Source organism: Borostomias antarcticus (genome assembly GCF_949987555.1).
Source record: "Borostomias antarcticus genome assembly, chromosome: 21".
Classification (NCBI taxonomy): Eukaryota; Metazoa; Chordata; class Actinopteri; order Stomiiformes; family Stomiidae; genus Borostomias; species Borostomias antarcticus.
In genome coordinates this window covers 10,531,927-10,549,701 of record NC_140254.1, presented here as the reverse complement: position 1 = coordinate 10,549,701, position 17,775 = coordinate 10,531,927, and the positions used below count along the sequence as shown (strand labels likewise).

The following is a 17,775-nucleotide window of genomic DNA, read 5'->3' as shown; positions in this document are numbered from 1 at the left end:
CAAGCCAGTTTAGCTCAATGCACCTACCACTTCGTTTTCATTGGCTGCCGCGTCCCTCCGACGCAGAGGCTGCTCTGACTATCCCCTCAGCTCTCCGCTCGGCTCTGCAAATTGACCGATTGACGTCTGTTTTAATTTAATAATAATTTAAAAATTATGTTGGGTGGGATATGTTTGCAGCATGTGGATTTCAAGATAAATGTTGTGTTATCGGCAAATGTCATCATTTATGTGTGATTCACTCGGATCATGACTTGGATGCACTCAAGCACTGTGTCACATGAGACGCGGTGGACTGTGGGTATTCTCTGCATTCTCTTCATTTTCATCATGTTTAGCGTTTTGGTAGTCCTCTGTCGCTCCCTACAGTCCTCATGAAAATACAGTCCACGTTACGGTCCGTTGACAGCTGTCTTAGCTCGTCATTCACTCAACATTGTAGGCCAGGTAAAAGGATTCTGGCTTACGGAAATCAAGACCAAATGAAAAATCAACCAATCAATTTAGCCCACACATAGCCTACAACTTATTTACTAATACTTTTTTATATGTCCAGTAAGACTTGACAAGAGAGCTATTATTTAGTTACAAGTTGATTTTCTTATACAGAAGAGGCATTATTACTATTATATCATTATTTTATTCCAGAGATTTTACAGTTATTTTTGTACAATTGAAACTTCAATCAAAGGGATATTATTTTAGACATAATAAAGCACATTGAAACCTCTGAGAAGCCTATCTGAATTTCTGTCTTTGAGAGATATTCTTTTTTAATATAACTGAATTTTCTATCCATACATATACACTTTAAATATATACAAATTATAAGGCATCTTTGAGTAAACTGCGAGTATTTAGGCTATCTCGTGACCGGGCCGAGTGTCCTCTTTTTTGGAAATCAAAATATGCTCACCCTAGTGATCTTCTTTTGTCTTTGTCTGACTTTTTTAGCAAAAGACCGTGGTGTCTTTGCTCCCGGACTATAACTTCTCTCAGCAGTGTTCAGCTAACGTTAGCTATATAGGCCTATTCCCAACGGCCTTCTCAAACGCCCATCAAGATGACGCTGCCCTACGGTGCCGTTCAGGGGGTGGGGCTCAGCGCCGGGCCGGCTTCGCTCATAATAAAAATAAATTCTGCATTTGCTCCACAGGCACTACACTGTTGGCTATATTTTCTGTACAAATAGTTATGACTCCCCTGGACCTATTTATTGCATATATATATATATATTTTATAATAATAATAATAACATTTTTTTATTATGATTATTATTTTTACAAAAAGTGCAGTAAATCGAACAGAGCACCTTTAACTACATCTGCCTCTTCAAACGTGGACTTCCCACATCTGTGTCTCGAGATAAATCCGGGACCAAAATGTTTTTGACTGAAATGAAAACTTACTGAAAAAATAATCAGTTGAATTTCTAATTTGCTTCAACTGAAGTCATGCTATGACATTATACAGACCTAAGTCACTTATATACCAGTTTACTAGTCGAGGGGAAATGGCTATCTGCGCTTGAGATCCAGCACACTGTCAGCTGACTGTCAGTCTGCGGCAGCTTTCTGATATCTAAGCTACCTCAAGCACCCTGATATGCTTATGCGGCCCGAGGCTAAAGTGAAAGGCCCAAGTCACGCATGAAAGCATACAGTATATATTTGTAAGCTGGATTTGTGTGTGTGTGTGTTTGAGTTTGGCATTGAATTCATTTGTCAAAATGTCTTATTGGAACTTCTCTGCAAGTCTCAATTTCCTCTGATTCATCTGAATGAAATGTAGGACAAACACGGATTTAATAGTGTGAGTTTAGTGTGAGATTTAACGAGTGTTTGTACAGGTTTTATTCCTCTGAGTCGGTTGCTTACTACTTACTTCTACTCCTTTTGCATAGTGAGCAAGAACACGGCAACCAGCGCCTGCCAACTGCTCCATATTTGTACTACACATTCACTCACATACCCAGGCGTGCGCGCACGCACGCTCTCTCTCACTCCGGAGGTGGGGGCACGGAGCGATAGAGCTATTAGCTCTGCGCTGCAGACATCATTACGAGGGGAGACGGTTCCATCGTCAGCGTAGGAGCAGAGCTAGGGAAGCCGTGGCAACAAGGACAGGCACACGCTCACCAGTCCAGTGTACCGTACAGTAAGTCATATGGTCTTGTCTATTCTACTGTCACCGCCTGACAACGTTAGTGTTTTTACCGTGTCACTTTTTCGTGTTGAGCAGTTGTAGAAAATGGCTATAAGTAGGCAGGGTCGTGCAGTCGCGCTGGTTTATTCCAAAGCCTTTGAAAATGTTTACTTCTTACTCTGACCTATTTTTTATTATTATCCCGAGCATACAAGGGTGCTTGACGCTTACTCTTATACACTTGTCATTTCGAATTGGAAATGCAAAGTAAGGTTAAAGTGCGATTGAAGAGAGCGGTGGTTTCGCGGAATTGAAACCGAGCAAGGAGTGCTTACACTGGCAAGCTGGTGTCGGGCGAGCGCGCTACTTACAGAAACTGCGCCACGCCACCTCGACCGACAGATAACACTTTTTCTTTTGACACCGTCTTCGTAGTAGGCTAGATACTATCAATCACTTACACGTTCGTAAAAGAGTAGGTCTGGGTACTACATATGCATTGGCTTGAACTCTTTTAATGACACGGCTTTGCCAAAGCGAGACATTTGCAGTTTCATCAACGTGTCTGCATAGCGGAAGTGTTTTTATGGAAAACGATACTAGAGACAACTAACCACAGTCCATATAATTCGTTCGCTATTTTTAAAAATGCGTTTAGGTAATTTATTGCATGGATTTGCAGTTGTTTCATTGATGTATGACTGTGATAATGTCACTACCAATCAGTTTCCATTGATGGTGGGTCGTAAAGGACATTGGGTTTGTGCGGCTGGTGATTGCTCGACTACCCGTGATGTCACCCACCCGAGCCCAGCTGATTATATAACGGGACGTAGGGATCCCTGTGATCGCTATTTTTACACTGTTTACAGTTCGGAATTGCAGTAGACTATGCATCGTAGCCAAGTTGTAGGCTATGAGGCTGCTCGACCCACCCTAGATGCAGGTTCTGTAGAATGTTATAGGCTATTGTTCGTAGTTGTATGATTTTACCAGATGTGTTTCAGTGTTGCAGGGGGAAATGTTGCTCTGTTTCTAATCCAACTGCAAAATCAATATTTTGGATTTCAGTTATAACATCTTGAAAGGTTGCACTAGATGTTACATGTAACTTCCATGTAGGCCTACTGAACTTGTTGCTATGCATGGTCTTTAGCCAACCACATTGTTGCACAGATGTAGTGGATACTGCTGGGATAGTTAAGAGACCGTCTACATTTACAATGACTTAGCTCTTTATGGACAAGATTAACACACCCCACACTTGAGCCTATACAGCCATGCACCGGACCACTCCATCTTCCTTTGCAGCTCTGCTACCATGCCTGTCTTCTTGGTAGTAGGAGTGTGCTTTGATTTGCGTTGGCTGATTGCCATGTCTGTCACCTGCTGCAGAGCAAGTCAGGACTGACTCCTTTCTTTCTCACTCGTTTAAAGGTGAATATCAACCCCCTAAAGTCTACTGGTGGTACTTCTGTTTCAATTCCTTCAGTTCAAGAATTTGATATCTGATCAAAGGTTGTTTACACATTATACATATTAGTACACATTACACAACATGATGTTTCTTAGTGTGTCAATGTGCCTGAATGGCATCAAAAGTAACAGTTTTCTTTTGTAACGGATGGTTTTGAGCAGAGCTCTCATGAACGCCTCAGCCCCGATAACGAGGTGAGTGATAATGATAACGATGTGTGACCCAGGCGTGGGCGTTGGTGGTGCTGTGGACTGAATTAACACTTCTGCTGGCCCTCCCCCCCTTTGATCCCGCCCCCTCCGCCACTCACTTTTAAATGCTAATGAGAGGCAATTAGGAGCCAACGTGTCCTAATCACAAGCCATTTTACTCAGCTCAGCTCATTTGTCAGTGTGACACACATCACACACGTCACACACACACACGCACACACACACACACACACACATCAGAGACACACATCACACACACATACGTCACATACACACACACACACACACACACACACACACACACACACACACACACACACACACACAACAGAGACACACATTACACACACGTCACACACACATACACACACACACACACACACACACACATCAAACTCGGTATATCAGACACACACACACACATATGCTGCTGAACCTCCGCAGTACTTCATCACTGTGATCTGCCTAGTTCCTCTTATGTTCTCTCTCTCTCCCTTTCTCTCTCTCTTTCTCTCTCTTTTTCTCTCTCTTTTTCTCTCTCTTTTTCTCTCTCTCTCTCTCTCTCTCTCTCTCTCTTTCTCTCTCTCAACTATTACCACGCACGTGAGGAGAAGAAAAACCAGACGGGCCATCTAAAACTCCTGTCAGTCTGTCTGTCTGTCTGTTTGTAGTAGTAGAGAGAGAGAGACAGACTTACAGGTATTCACTGCGCTAGGTTTTCATGGCGGAGCTGTGAGATAGTGAATAAGGTAGGAGGACACGTCCCTCCCTACCTGCAGGCACAGGCCATCGTGATTCCACCCCGAGTGAGGGGAGGGGCCTGGAGATCGACCAATAGCAGCCCAGGTCTGGGACGTGCGTGTACACAGGGAAATGGGTGAGACACAGGCTCCCTAGTTTCAACCTTTGCCGAGGGCCAATGTGAGGCTGATCCAGACAGGCTCTTTATACACACACACACACACACACACACACACACACACACACACACACACACACACACTGAAAAAGTATGTGTGAGTGTGTGAGAGGACCTGTGCCAAGCCACGTTGCTCAGCTGCTCCAGTAGTATACCAATCTAACATTGTTCTTTTCTTCTCCTCCCCTCTCTCTCTCTCTCTCTCTCTCTCTCTCTCTCTCACTTTCTTTTTCTTCCTCTCCTCTCATTTCTATAGTTTCTCCTCTCACAGTGTTAACCCCTTTGACCAAACCCTACAGACTCCCCCCCTAACGGCATGACTACTGTGTCACGGTTGGACACAGATGACCTAGCCATGCTCTAGATATCTCTGACCTGTCCAACATAATCAAACTACCTACATAAGAGTCATCTGATCTATGTTGTGAATATGACAACTCTAACTAATGAGAATTGTACCCACAATGCACCTACTGTAACCCTGATACTAACCTGATAATCCTAACATTTAGAACAAGCATCAAAAGAGCTATTAAACCCCTCAAGCTCTGAACTCAGTGGATTTAGACAGTAGACTGCCTCCTGAGCAGAATAGACAGCATTTTTACTGATTCACCAAGCATCATATTTTGTGTACAGTACAAATTGTATCGCCACTCAGTAGCTTAGTCAGTCAATCAGTGTGGTGTGTGAATGGAAGAGAGAGAGAGACAGAGAGACATACAGTACTTTCATATCTGTATCTGCAATCACAGTAGCAAGATTTGTGACCTATTGCGATAAGAAAATTGCAACCAAAGGAACACAAACCCCACTGTAACCCCACTTTTTAAAAGTACCTCTTTTATCTTTTCGTTATGCATTTATCTTTAACCTGGCCCTTTGTCTGTCAACTATTTGTTGAACATTGTACATTAGCAATGTAGCTAAAATGCTTAATGTTTCCATTTTATTGGGGGCCAAGCAGCGAAGCTGCGTAGGCCACCATTATGTTTCTACCTTTCCTTATTCTTTCTTTGTTCTTTATTATTAGGGCCCGAGCACTGGCGGTGCGAGGCCCTATTGAAACTCGAAGGATTATTATTATTCTTCTCCTTCTCCTTTACTCCAAACAAATGCCTTATAGGCGGCCTGAACATCAATGAAAACGGATGAAACTTTGCAGATACGTCAGTCCCGGTGAAAAATTTGATAATTCATGGGTGACGGAAATGGGCGTGGCAAAACGGCTCAAGAGCGCCCCCTGGAAAATCTAAAATGGCGAGCCCCACCTTTCAGTTTGATGTAGGCGAACGAAATTCGGAGGGCATATGTAGTTCATCGAGACGCACTAAAATGTCTCTTGGAGCTATACCCAACATGCAACAGGAAGGCCGCCATTTTGCTTTTAATGTGCCATTTTGTCCTTGTTTTGACCATTTCCATGCCTCGTACTTCGACGAACTCCTCCTACAGATTTCATCCGATCAACTTCATATCGGGTCAGCTTCATCTTAAGACCTTTGTGTAAAAAAAATTGAGTTTTCACCAAACACCCTTGCCGTGGCGCCCCGCCAAAGTTTGACATTTCGCCATAAAACACGAAGTCCTCATAACTCCTACATACATTATCCAATTTGTCCGATATATCTCACGCTTCATGACGGTTCTGTCCTGAACACATCCATGTGTCAGTATTGCGTCATACTTATAGCGCCACCTATTGGTGAAACAGGAAGTCCTCATAACTCCTCCATACATTATCCAATTTGTCCGATATAGCTCACGCTTCATGACGGTTCTGTCCTGAACACATCTATGTGTCAGTATTGCGTCATACGTATAGCGCCACCTATTGGTGAAACAGGAAGTCCTCATAACTCCTGCATACATCATCCGATTTGCACCAAATTGCTGACGCTTCATGAAGGTGGCCTTCTGAACCCATCTATGTGTTGGTATTGAGTCACACTTACAGCGCCACCTACTGGTGAAACAGGAAGTCCTCATAACTCCTACATACGTTATCCGATTTACTCAACATTTCTCACGCTTCATCAAGGTACCGTCCTGAACACATCTATGCTTCGGTATTGAGTCACGCCTAGAGCGCCACCTACTGGTGACAGGAAGTTTCTCTCAGTACTGCACACCGAAATAGCACAGCCTTTAACGGCGCAGCGACCCGACACGCGTGGGGTGCGAGGGCCCGCTCACTGCTGCTCGCAGCACTAGTTATTATTATTCTGCCATTGGAGTCTATGTTAGCCCATAGAACCGTATGGTAGAAAGTTATGACATTTGGCACACTGATTCAGGACAGTTCCATGGCCCCTCTGACCAAGTCCCATGTCCTCAGCTCCAACACTCTAGCGCCACCAACATGTCAAAGTTGGCAATGCATTTATGCACTCAACTTTTGACCCGTAAATCCTATTTATTTCAAAATCAAGGTGCCATATGATTCCTTGGCTTAAGCCGAGTTAAACGAACCCTATTACGTCATGCATACCATATTGGATTGTCCGCCATTTTGGATTTTGTGAAAAACACTTAAAATGCTACTCCTCCTACAGATTTTCACAAATCTGCAAAAAACTTAATACACATAATCTGTAGACCAATGTCTACAAAAGATTGATTTGAATTGTTGATATTCCAATACGTTCGCTTGTGACAGCCAATTGAATTTGGCGACAAAGCCACCAAACAGGAAGTTGGGGCATATCGCAGAAATGCTTTAATGTATCAAAAGTATGTTTAGCAGACTGGTTAGGGACCCTCCCGTGACCTCTGTCACCGAGTCAAGTTGAGCACTCTAGCGACACCATCGTGTCAAAGTTGGAGTCACGTTAATGCTTGTAACTTTTTTACCGTATGTTCAATTTTCATGATTCAGGGATCATTGGATTCCTTGCGTCAAGCTGAGTTCAAAACAAACCATGGTTTCATTATTTTTTCATTCTCTTGATTGCAGAATGCAAGTTACACTTTTGGTGTTCTGCACAATTTCACAGATTTTAAAGTGGGGAGAGACGCACTTTGGAACAATGTCACACATTTTCTAAACTGCCATCCCTCTTCCAATTTGCACAGCTTATACACATATTATATATAAAAACATTAACATAACTCTTGGGATTCGTAAAATCCAAAAAGCTAAGCTCTCCGATTTATAATTTTTTGCCGTGTGACAGTTTGAATGATGACCCCCCCCTCCATTGAAACCAATGGAGCCACGCTCTAACTCGAATCAGAAAATGACAGAATCAATGCTGTGTTTCTAACTCTTTACCTCTCCTACACTTTTGAAGACAGAAGGACATATTATACCTCGAAATGTTTGTGTGATTGTCTGGATTCTATAGAAGTAAATAGTTACGCTCTGCTACATATACTTTTCGCCGTGTGCCAATTTAAATGATGACACCCCCCCCCTCTCACTCAACCGAGAGGAAGCAACCCTTCCAGCTGACATTAATTAAGTGCTCAGGACTCAGGCTCAAGTGTGAGGGGGCGGAAGTGTGGTTTGTCGCAATCAGCTAATGGGGTTAGGGGGTTAGTAGGGCTGGGTATCGAATTTCAAGAATCGATTCGATTCCGATTCACGTGGTTCAGAATCGATTATCACGATTCAATTCGATTCGATTCAATATCGATTTGGCTAGTGTTACTAAAACCTGTTTTTTTTTAGCTGTAACCTTAATTACATGACTGCCAAGTTATGCAACACATCAATACTAGGGCTGGGTATCGATACTGATTTCCAAAAATGAATGAATGAATCATTGAATGAATTAATAAACTATTCATTCCTTCATTTATTAATTCATTCATTAAATAAAAGATCGATTTTGGGATTCAGAATCGATAAATACATTTTTTAAACCCAGCCCTAGGGGTTAGCGAAAGGCTGACATGCCTTGTGGACTAGGGCGATTCACCTTTGCAACATCCGGCGTAGCACAGTGGATAGCGCGTCGGCCTTGCAAGCAGCAGGTACAGAGATCGAATCCCGTTCAACCATATGTCTGACTTTTGAAATTCTCGGGACCATCCTTGACCCTTGTCAAACACGTCTCATGTCAGTCTAGCTGATTCATTGGCTGCTTGCAGCTAAACTGCTTGGCCCCCACATTTAGGTCACACAATGGATGTGGGTGGGCACTGTGAAAAATCATTCAAAAACATGTTAAACTCTCGATTTCAAAGACAAGAAGCGAGGGGGTAATTGGTGTCTGTTGGTGTTCTGACATCAAATTCGCAAAGTATGAATCCTGTAGGGTTTTATTGATCATTTTATGAAATCCATTGACTTGTATTGAAGCGACCGTTGTAGATGTGTAGATCAATCCGCAGAGGGGATTCAGGAAGCGGAACTACTTACGGTAGCTATTGTTATTGTTTATGTTGCTAGGCTACCTAGTTTGCGGAAGTTTACACACGTATGTGCTGCGACTAAATAGTTCTATGCTAAATATTTTTTAAAAAGCCTTTCCAGATGAACTAGAATCTTACTTTATGGCGAATTATATGTCAGAACGCCAACTAACACCTCAGTGAGTTTCTTGTCTTTGGAATCGAGAGTTTAACATGTTTTTGAAATATTTTTCAAGGTCCCCACCCACATCCATTGTCTGACCAAAACGGTGGTAGAGCAATTATCAGACTTTCTCAAAAGTGCTAGTTTTATCAACGTTTTGATCTGAACCATTGTATATGATCATAAGTAACCTTAAAACAGGGCTAAACATGATTTTCCCTTTACTACTCCTTTAAGGCACAAGTCTCTTAGGATAGGCTTTAAAGTATCCCCCTCTTCTCCCATAAAAGCCCAATTGAACAGACATAAATAGTTCACAGGCTTGGACATCAAAGTCTTGCATTAGTTGTATGAAGGTTTAATTGTGTGTTGCTTAGTGTATTATGCCACTATAGTCTAATTCCTGCTTTGCTCGTTTGCTGTCAGACTAAGACAACCTTGTGAGAGCTATTATGGATGAAATGTGAGTTGAAACTACAGGAGTATTAGAGTTCCTTAGTTGTAGAGTAGAGCTTACATGGTTTATATTTGGCTTTGGTGTACCTGAAATATTGAAGCCTAGTACTCTCAATGGGACTAATTTTAACAGAACATTCTGGAGCAGTAGCATTGATTTACATGTCAGATACCTCTCTCTTTCGTCTTGAGTAGTAAGCATGAATTTACCTGGCAGATAATATGGACCACAGACATGTAACATCCATCAGTCCTGCTTTGTTATCCCACCATCCTGCCCCCCCCCTTCTCCATCGTGCTTTCTCTCCACTTCTGCTTTTTAAATTTATTTACCTGACCTCCCGTGTGTAATTCTGACCAATTACAGAGCAGTTTGAGTGCTCCCGCCCCTGACACATCTGACCAATAAGTGAATGAGCGTGCATTTTAGTTCGCTTCACCAACTCATCAATTGGTCTGGACAAGAACCCAAGAATAGGTGTGAAAGCGACTGAGCCAGCTCAAAAAAATGAAACAATCAATTTGTTAATCTAGTGCAAACCAAATAAGTGGACTAGACTCACTAACAGGTGAGAAAACGCCCTGAGTGGCAGATTAGCCGTGCACTGTTATTCCTATCACTGCTTGTGCTATTGTTTATGGGTCTGGTCTGGTCTGGTCTGGTCTGGTCTGGTCTGGTCTGGTCTGGTCTGGGTTTGGTCTGGTCTGGCCTGGGTTTGGTCTGGTTTGGTCTGGTCTGGGTTTGGTCTGGGTTTGGTCTGGTCTGGGTTTGGTCTGGTCTGGTCTGGGTTTGGTCTGGGTTTGGTCTGGTCTGGTCTGGTCTGGTCTGGTCTGGTCTGGGTTTGGTCTGGGTTTGGTCTGGTCTGGTCTGGTCTGGGTTTGGTCTGGTCTGGTCTGGGTTTGGTCTGGGTTTGGTCTGGTCTGGGTTTGGTCTGGTCTGGTCTGGTCTGGTCTGGTCTGGTCTGGTCTGGTCTGGTTTGGTCTGGTCTGGGTTTGGTCTGGGTTTGGTCTGGGTTTGGTCTGGTCTGGGTCTGGTCTGGTTTGGGTTTGGTCTGGTCTGGTCTGGTCTGGTCTGGGTTTGGTTTGGTCTGGTCTGGTCTGGGTTTGGTCTGGTCTGGTCTGGGTTTGGTCTGGTTTGGTCTGGTTTGGGTTTGGTCTGGTTTGGTCTGGTTTGGGTTTGGTCTGGTTTGGTCTGGGTTTGGTTTGGTCTGGGTTTGGTCTGGGTTTGGTCTGGGTTTGGTCTGGTCTGGTCTGGTCTGGGTCTGGTCTGGGTCTGGTCTGGGTTTGGTCTGGTCTGGTCTGGGTTTGGTTTGGTCTGGTCTGGTCTGGTCTGGTCTGGTCTGGTCTGGTCTGGTTTGGTCTGGTTTGGGTTTGGTCTGGTCGAGACAAGATGAGTGTTTATACAGTTTCTACCCCGAACATCACAAGAGGAGAACTTCACCAGAAAGTAACGGTAGCCCATATCTTAGGATTTAAAGTGAGCACATCGCAACACGGACCTCAGAATGGCTAGTCTACACTGTAACAACCACAATAATACACTACGAGAGCAGAAAGAGAGAATACATAATCGTTCATAAGTAATACATTCATGAATTATATTATGTATCCCCCCCTCTCCTGGTTAGCCGCCATCTTAAGCTCATTTGAGCCTGTAGCCTACTAAGAGGCACTAGATAAAAAGGGATGAATCCTAATACTAAAACACGTAATACTTCAACTGTAGTTTTAATGAGACAGATATAGTTGTGGCACATCATGTTTTCAGCAGTCAAAAGACAAAAGATATTTAAAATTCGTCACAACATCGGTAACCGCCGACACCCGCGTGCTTCGCTTCAAAGTGCCCCCCCCCCCATAAAGCCATGGTACAGTTTGCACACTGGGGGGCGGGAGCAAGACGAGGAGAGAGGACTCCGGGGGGGACAGGAAGATGACGGTACCTCGCGTGCACGTCCTGTCTGTCCTCGGAGAGGGTGGCGAGGGTGCGACACACCCAGTCTCGCCCGGCCCCGCGAGCGAGAGAGGAGCGAGCGAGAGTATCAACAATGCCTCCAGCCCGTGCCAGCTGAGGATATGCACGGAGGGAGAGGAATTCAATAACAGGAAAACGCCAGTGATACAAACAATCAGTGTGAATAGTGAAACCCACCCTCGACCGTGTTGCTCTTGGCTCCGCGCTACAACTTCTGTTATCTTCTCCTCTATGATGTCAGTGACGTGCACACGCAAACGCTGATAAGCCGGGCGCATTCTTGCGCTGTCAGCTGTCAACCTACGGTGTTGATAGGCCACGCCCCTCTGTGCTGTGATCCGCCGTGCGGCTGCACACTGACCGTCTTCCTGGGAAGTGGATGGAGAAAGTATTTTTAGGAAGAACCAAGGACCTTATTTTTTTTATTTACCACAGGCCAGTACTTAAAACTGTATCAGTTCCCTGATGTCATTTCCTGTTGGGCTTGGTTGAGGGCTGGACTAGCCTGTCTAGCTGGCTGCTTTACTCCGTGGATGGTTGCCTGGTTGGCTGACTGGTTAGCTGTCTTGTTGGCTGGCTGGTTGGCTTGCTGACTGGTTGGTTGGCTGGTTGGCTGACGGGCTGGCAGGTTGGCAGACTGGTTGGTTGGCTGACTGGCCGGCTGGCTGGATGACTGGTTGGTTGGTTGGTTGGTTGGATGACTGGTTGGTTGGCTGGCTGGCTGACTGGTTCGTAGGCTGATTGGCTGGCTGGCTGACTGGTTGGCTGGTTGGCTGGCTGGCTGACTGGTTGGCTGGCTGGCTGACTGCTTAGGTGACTGGATGGTCGTCTGGCTTGTTGGTTGGTTATATCGCTGGTGGCCAGATGGCTGGCTGGTTTGGTTGCTGTCTGCTTTCCATTCTGTTTATCTGGCTCATTATGTTCTTCAGACAGAGGAGCTAGCGGCCATTCTGACAGGCAGAGGAGGTTTCAGTAGAACACTGGCCGAGAACATGATAAGTGAGCGAAGCTAAATCGGCCGTTCCCCCTCAGTCTCCGGCGCTCCCCTCGGAACCCAGTCGCCGTCGCCTCTATCATCACAGAGTGTGAGTTTAGTAGAGCGCCCCTCTCTCTCCCTCTGTCTCCCTCTCTCTCTCCCTCTCTCTCCCTCTGTCTCCCTCTGTCTCCCTCTCTCTCTCCCTCTCTCTCCCTCTGTCTCCCTCTGTCTCCCTCTCTCTCTCTCTCTCACTCTCACACTCTCCGTCTCTCTCCCTCTGTCTCCCTCCCTCTCTCCCTCTCTCTCTCACACTCTCTCTCTCTCCCTCTCTCTCTCTCTCTCTCTCTCTGTCTCCCTCTCTCTCTCTCTCTCACTCTCACACTCTCCGTCTCTCTCCCTCTGTCTCCCTCCCTCTCTCCCTCTCTCTCTCACACTCTCTCTCTCTCCCTCTCTCTCTCTCTCTCTCTCTCTCTCTCTCTCTCTCTTTTCCCAGACGATTGTCGACTGAAAACCACACGGGAATTTCTGAAGAAGCGTCTTGATATTGGTCCTCGATAATCACAATCAATCATCAATACTTATGTTAATACTGTTGGAGCAGCAGCACTATTATATCAAATATGAGTGTACCTCATTGGGGTTATGACATTGTTCTTATGCCTGGGAAGGCCTTAGAGGCAGAGTACAGAGAGAGATGGAGAGAGAGTGAGTGACATAGCTAGACAGAGAGAGGGAGAGAGACATGGCTAGAGAGAGACATACTGTAGCTATCTAGAGAGAGAGCTAGAGAGAGGTAGGTAGAGAGACATAGTAGAGAGAGAGACATGGTTAGAGAGAGATACATACTGTTGCTAGCTAGAGAGAGACATAGCTAGAGAGTAGAGAAAGGTAGGAAGAGAGACATAGAGAGGTAGAAAGAGAGATACATACTGTAGCTAGCTAGAGAGAGAGAGACATAGCTAGAGAGAGGTAGGTAGGGGAAGACATGCTGTAATATGAATAGGTAGAGAGAGACATACTGTAGTCATCTAAAGAGAGAGAGAGAGAGACATAGCTAGAGAGAGAGAGACATAGCTAGACAAAGAACAAGAGAGAGAGAGACATAGCTAGCGTGTGAGGTGGCAGCAGGACTGATGAGTCCTGACACAGATAAATGAGGTTAATGTGGGTCTCTCTAATGCCCGTGTCCTGGTCTGCCTTCTACCGTCAGCAGATCCCCAGCAGCCTAGACCACTGTGACAGCTAGGCTAGCGCTACCTCCACACACACACACACACACACACACACACACACACACACACACTAAACACACACACACACCAAACACACACACATGCACGCACACACCAAACACACACACATGTACGCACACACACACACCAAACACACACACACCAAACGCCCACACACACCAAACACACACACATGCACGCACACACACACACCAAACACACACACATGTACGCACACACACACACACCCAGCACACACGCACACTAAACACACACACACACACAATAGGGGAGATCATGCTATTTCTTGACAGATGATATATCTTTCACTTCTAGCTATAAGACATTTCATGTTATTTTGAACAGTGTGTTTGTCCCACGTGGATTTAAAAAGGAATTGTAAATTAGGATGGGTGATTTATGGGCACATACACCGTCCAAGTGATGACTTAATAGACTCAAGTCCAGCTCTCAAAGATCAAAATTGCTTTATCCAAACTGGCCAAAGAAGGAGGAGTCTGGAGACAAGTTAATTCCGAAGTGCTGGCTAGTCTGAGAGCATGTTCTGAGAGAATTGAGTTGCGAGTTCTGTCGACTGGAGAGAGTATTGTTAATAATTTGAGAGGCTTTCAGAAATCCCTGACTTGTGGCTTTGCGCGAAGAAGTGCAGCGCAATGAGCGTCTGTGCTACGAACATAGAAAATCTCATCGAGTGCACGGTAGTAAAAGAAAAAAAATCAATATGCTTTGGCTGACCTCATAGTGGAAAACCTCCCTAGCCACACGTCAGAGTTGTCTGATTGATCTTGGCAGCCGTATCGGGGCCAGACCGGAGGATGTTCACTAGATTTTGATCTCTTATGAAGAATGTAGCTCAGTATGATAGGCATGCAGGTATGAGAGTGTGAATTCACACTTTACAGATACATATTTCTTGGGTTTGTTTAAGCGAGGAGTGTCAGGAGAGATATCAGAGGGTGTATTGCACACACCCAAGTCGTTTTTGGCCACCAAAGTGCTACGACGCCTGTAGGTCGGGGGTTCGAACCCCTGGTGCGGACCTCCAGGGGCAGGTCATTATGAGTGAGAGGCCCGCGGGTCGGTTGGTGAGGGGGTAGCATCCACAGTCCGCTTACCAGCCAATCGCTACGAATTACCATGAAACCTTGGCAAGTCCTTTGACCGAAAAGCTGTTGTTTTTTTTCTTCCCAACCCTCCCACATCGTTCAGCACACACGCTCTGTCATGTCGGCTAATGGATGGAGAGAGAGGTGGAGGAGTGGGGATAGAGAGAGAGAGGAGAGAGGGGTGGAGGAATGGGGATGGAGAGAGAGAGAGGAGAGAGGGGTGGAGGAATGGTGATGGAGAGAGAGGTGGAGGAGTGGGGATGGAGAGAGAGAGAGGACAGAGGTGGAGGAATGGGGATGGATGGATGGAGAGAGAGAGAGAGAGGAGAGAGAGGTGGAGGAGTGGGGATGGAGAGAGAGAGAGAAAGAGGAGAGGGGTGGAGGAATGAGGATGGAGAGAGAGAGAGAGAGGGGCGGAGGAGTGGGGATGGAGAGAGAGAGAGAGAGAGACAGGAGAGTAGTTGGCTGAATGACAGGGTGCCGCTACCACTGAGGGGTGACTAATGGAGGCCCTTTAAAGGCTCTGGCCACCACTTGCGCTGGGGCTAAGTGGGGACTGTAGGTACTGGTGCACTGGTGTGTGTGTACTGTATGTGTGATGGACGTGGGGGGGGGCATTACTGTATGTGTGTATGTGTGTGTGTGTGTGTGTGAGAGAGAGAGAATGTGTTTGTGTGTGTTTGGGGGGGGGGGGGGGGGGCATTACTGTGTGTGTGTGTGAGTGTGAGAATGTGTTTGTGTGTGTTTGGGGGGGTGGGCATTACTGTGTGTGTGTGTGTGTGTGTGTGAGTGTGAGAATGTGTTTGTGTGTTTGGGGGGGGGGGGGGGCATTACTGGGAGGGGAGGTACTTCCAGAAAATCAAAATCCCCCCGTGTGTTATGCAGTAGTGGCTGGTCCTGTCCTGTCCTGTTGAGGGGTCTTGATTGTGTGCTGGTCCTGTCCTGTTGAGGGGTCTTGATTGTGTGCTGGTCCTGTCCTGTTGAGGGGTCTTGATTGTGTGCTGCTCGCGGATGCAAGAACAAGAGACATAATGAGAACGTAAGGGAGACGTAAAGAGATGGAATGAGAACATAAAGGAGGCGTTAAGAGATGGAATAAGAACGTAAGGGAGGCGTAAAGAGATGGAATGAGAAAATAATGCTCATCATTTTTCTGCACGGGACAGGGACCCATTCCAGGGTGCTGTGGCTAGACCAATCCATCTCCAGTCCCGAACACTTGTCTGTTCACCTACTCAACGACTAGAACACTCAACGGTCCCATCTCTCTGGCCAATCACGGTGACCTTTGACCTCAAGCCTCAGACAGTGGTTTGTGGTGGACGGTTTGTGTGTGTGTGTGTGCTGTTGAACCTCAGTGACCACACGTCCGACGGTAGTTGATTCAGGTCCGGAGGTCGCTGCCGGGTGATTGAGCTTGTCTGCCGGACGCTGGATCCTGTGGAGAATCCAGCCAATGGTGAACCACAGAGCAGAACTAGCCTGTTCTCCTGCGCGCTGCTAGCAGCGCTCGCTGATTCAGGGGAAGGATAGATCAATGTGCCTTTTAAACCAAACAGCATGCACTGTCTTTAAGAGCTTTTAGAATGGCGTTGGGCAGCGTTACTCACGTGGTAACGTAAAGGAATATACTGCAATCTGATGTCAGCTTTTTCTGACAACTTTTCAACAGAAGCACCGGACTTAAAGGTTCAAACCCAGAGGTCTTCCTCTCAGACTGCTGCAGGGGAAACGAGCACATTCTGTTGCAGACGAAGCAGCGGTTCAGTAGCTGCTGGACTAGCTTGTTCGTCTCAGCTCCTTCACCCGAGCGGCTCCGGGTTCGCTGGTTTAGATCAGAAGGAGCAACATTATTAAAGCCGTCAATAGAAACGTTGCTCAACCCTGGCGCTCCAGATTGTGTGTTTTTCGTATTATCTTTGTTTTGGTCGATGTTTTAATCTTCTATCCTAAGGTAAGGCTTCGTAATCGTTCTGCGCGTCTGGCTGGTGGACACGGGGGGGGGGGGGGGGGTCTGTGGCTCAGGAGGTCGGGCGGGTCGTCTGGTCATCGTAGGGTCGGCTGCTCGAATCCCGGCTCCTTCCGTCATGTCGAAGTGTCCTTGGGAAAGACACTGAACCCCAAATTGCTCCCAATGAGCAGGCTAGCACCTCCCATGGCATTGGTGTGTGTATGTGTGTGTGAATGGGTGAATGAGAGGCCTTCATTGTAAAGCGCTTTGGATAAAAGCACTATATAAGTGCAGTCCATTTACACTGTGAGGTTTAAGATACTTTAAGACACTTATGTTGGATCTACGGAACACTGCAAAAACAAATAAATATTAGTAATATTCTGAGATTTGATGAGAGGGAGAGTGTACATTGTTGTTTCTGTTCTCTGTCCCAGAGTGTAGGAAACCATGACCTGTTTTTTTTTTTTGCAACAATGTTCCACATTTTGCCATTGAGAAACATTTCCTTCAAACAGTGAGAGTTAAATGTGTCTCAAAAGGGACACAGAAAGGCCGCCTGCCTGGACCACTGGTAAACAGCGTGACCGAGAGTCCCTCGGTCGCATGGCCACTTTGGACTTGGATTATTTAATTTGCCAGACGCACACTTTCACATGTCTCAATAGAATTGGTCCTACAGTAAAACAACCTTTCTTGCATTGTGCAGTCCTGTCCATTCAAAAGGAGAATCTTTTGATGTGACACGTGGCCACGCTGGAACATTGTTACAGATGGCACAGC

General features: G+C 45.9%; 1 long non-coding RNA gene across 1 annotated transcript in view; it reads left to right on the top strand.

Moving 5' to 3' along the window:
* Window positions 1-2,063: 2,063 nt before the first annotated feature.
* LOC311323134 overlaps window positions 2,064-17,775 on the top strand; it is a 74,277-nt gene continuing 58,565 nt past the window's right edge. The window contains exon 1 of the long non-coding RNA XR_014630944.1: window positions 2,064-2,157. This is a non-coding gene — a long non-coding RNA (uncharacterized lncRNA). The remainder of the gene's footprint in view (window positions 2,158-17,775) is intronic.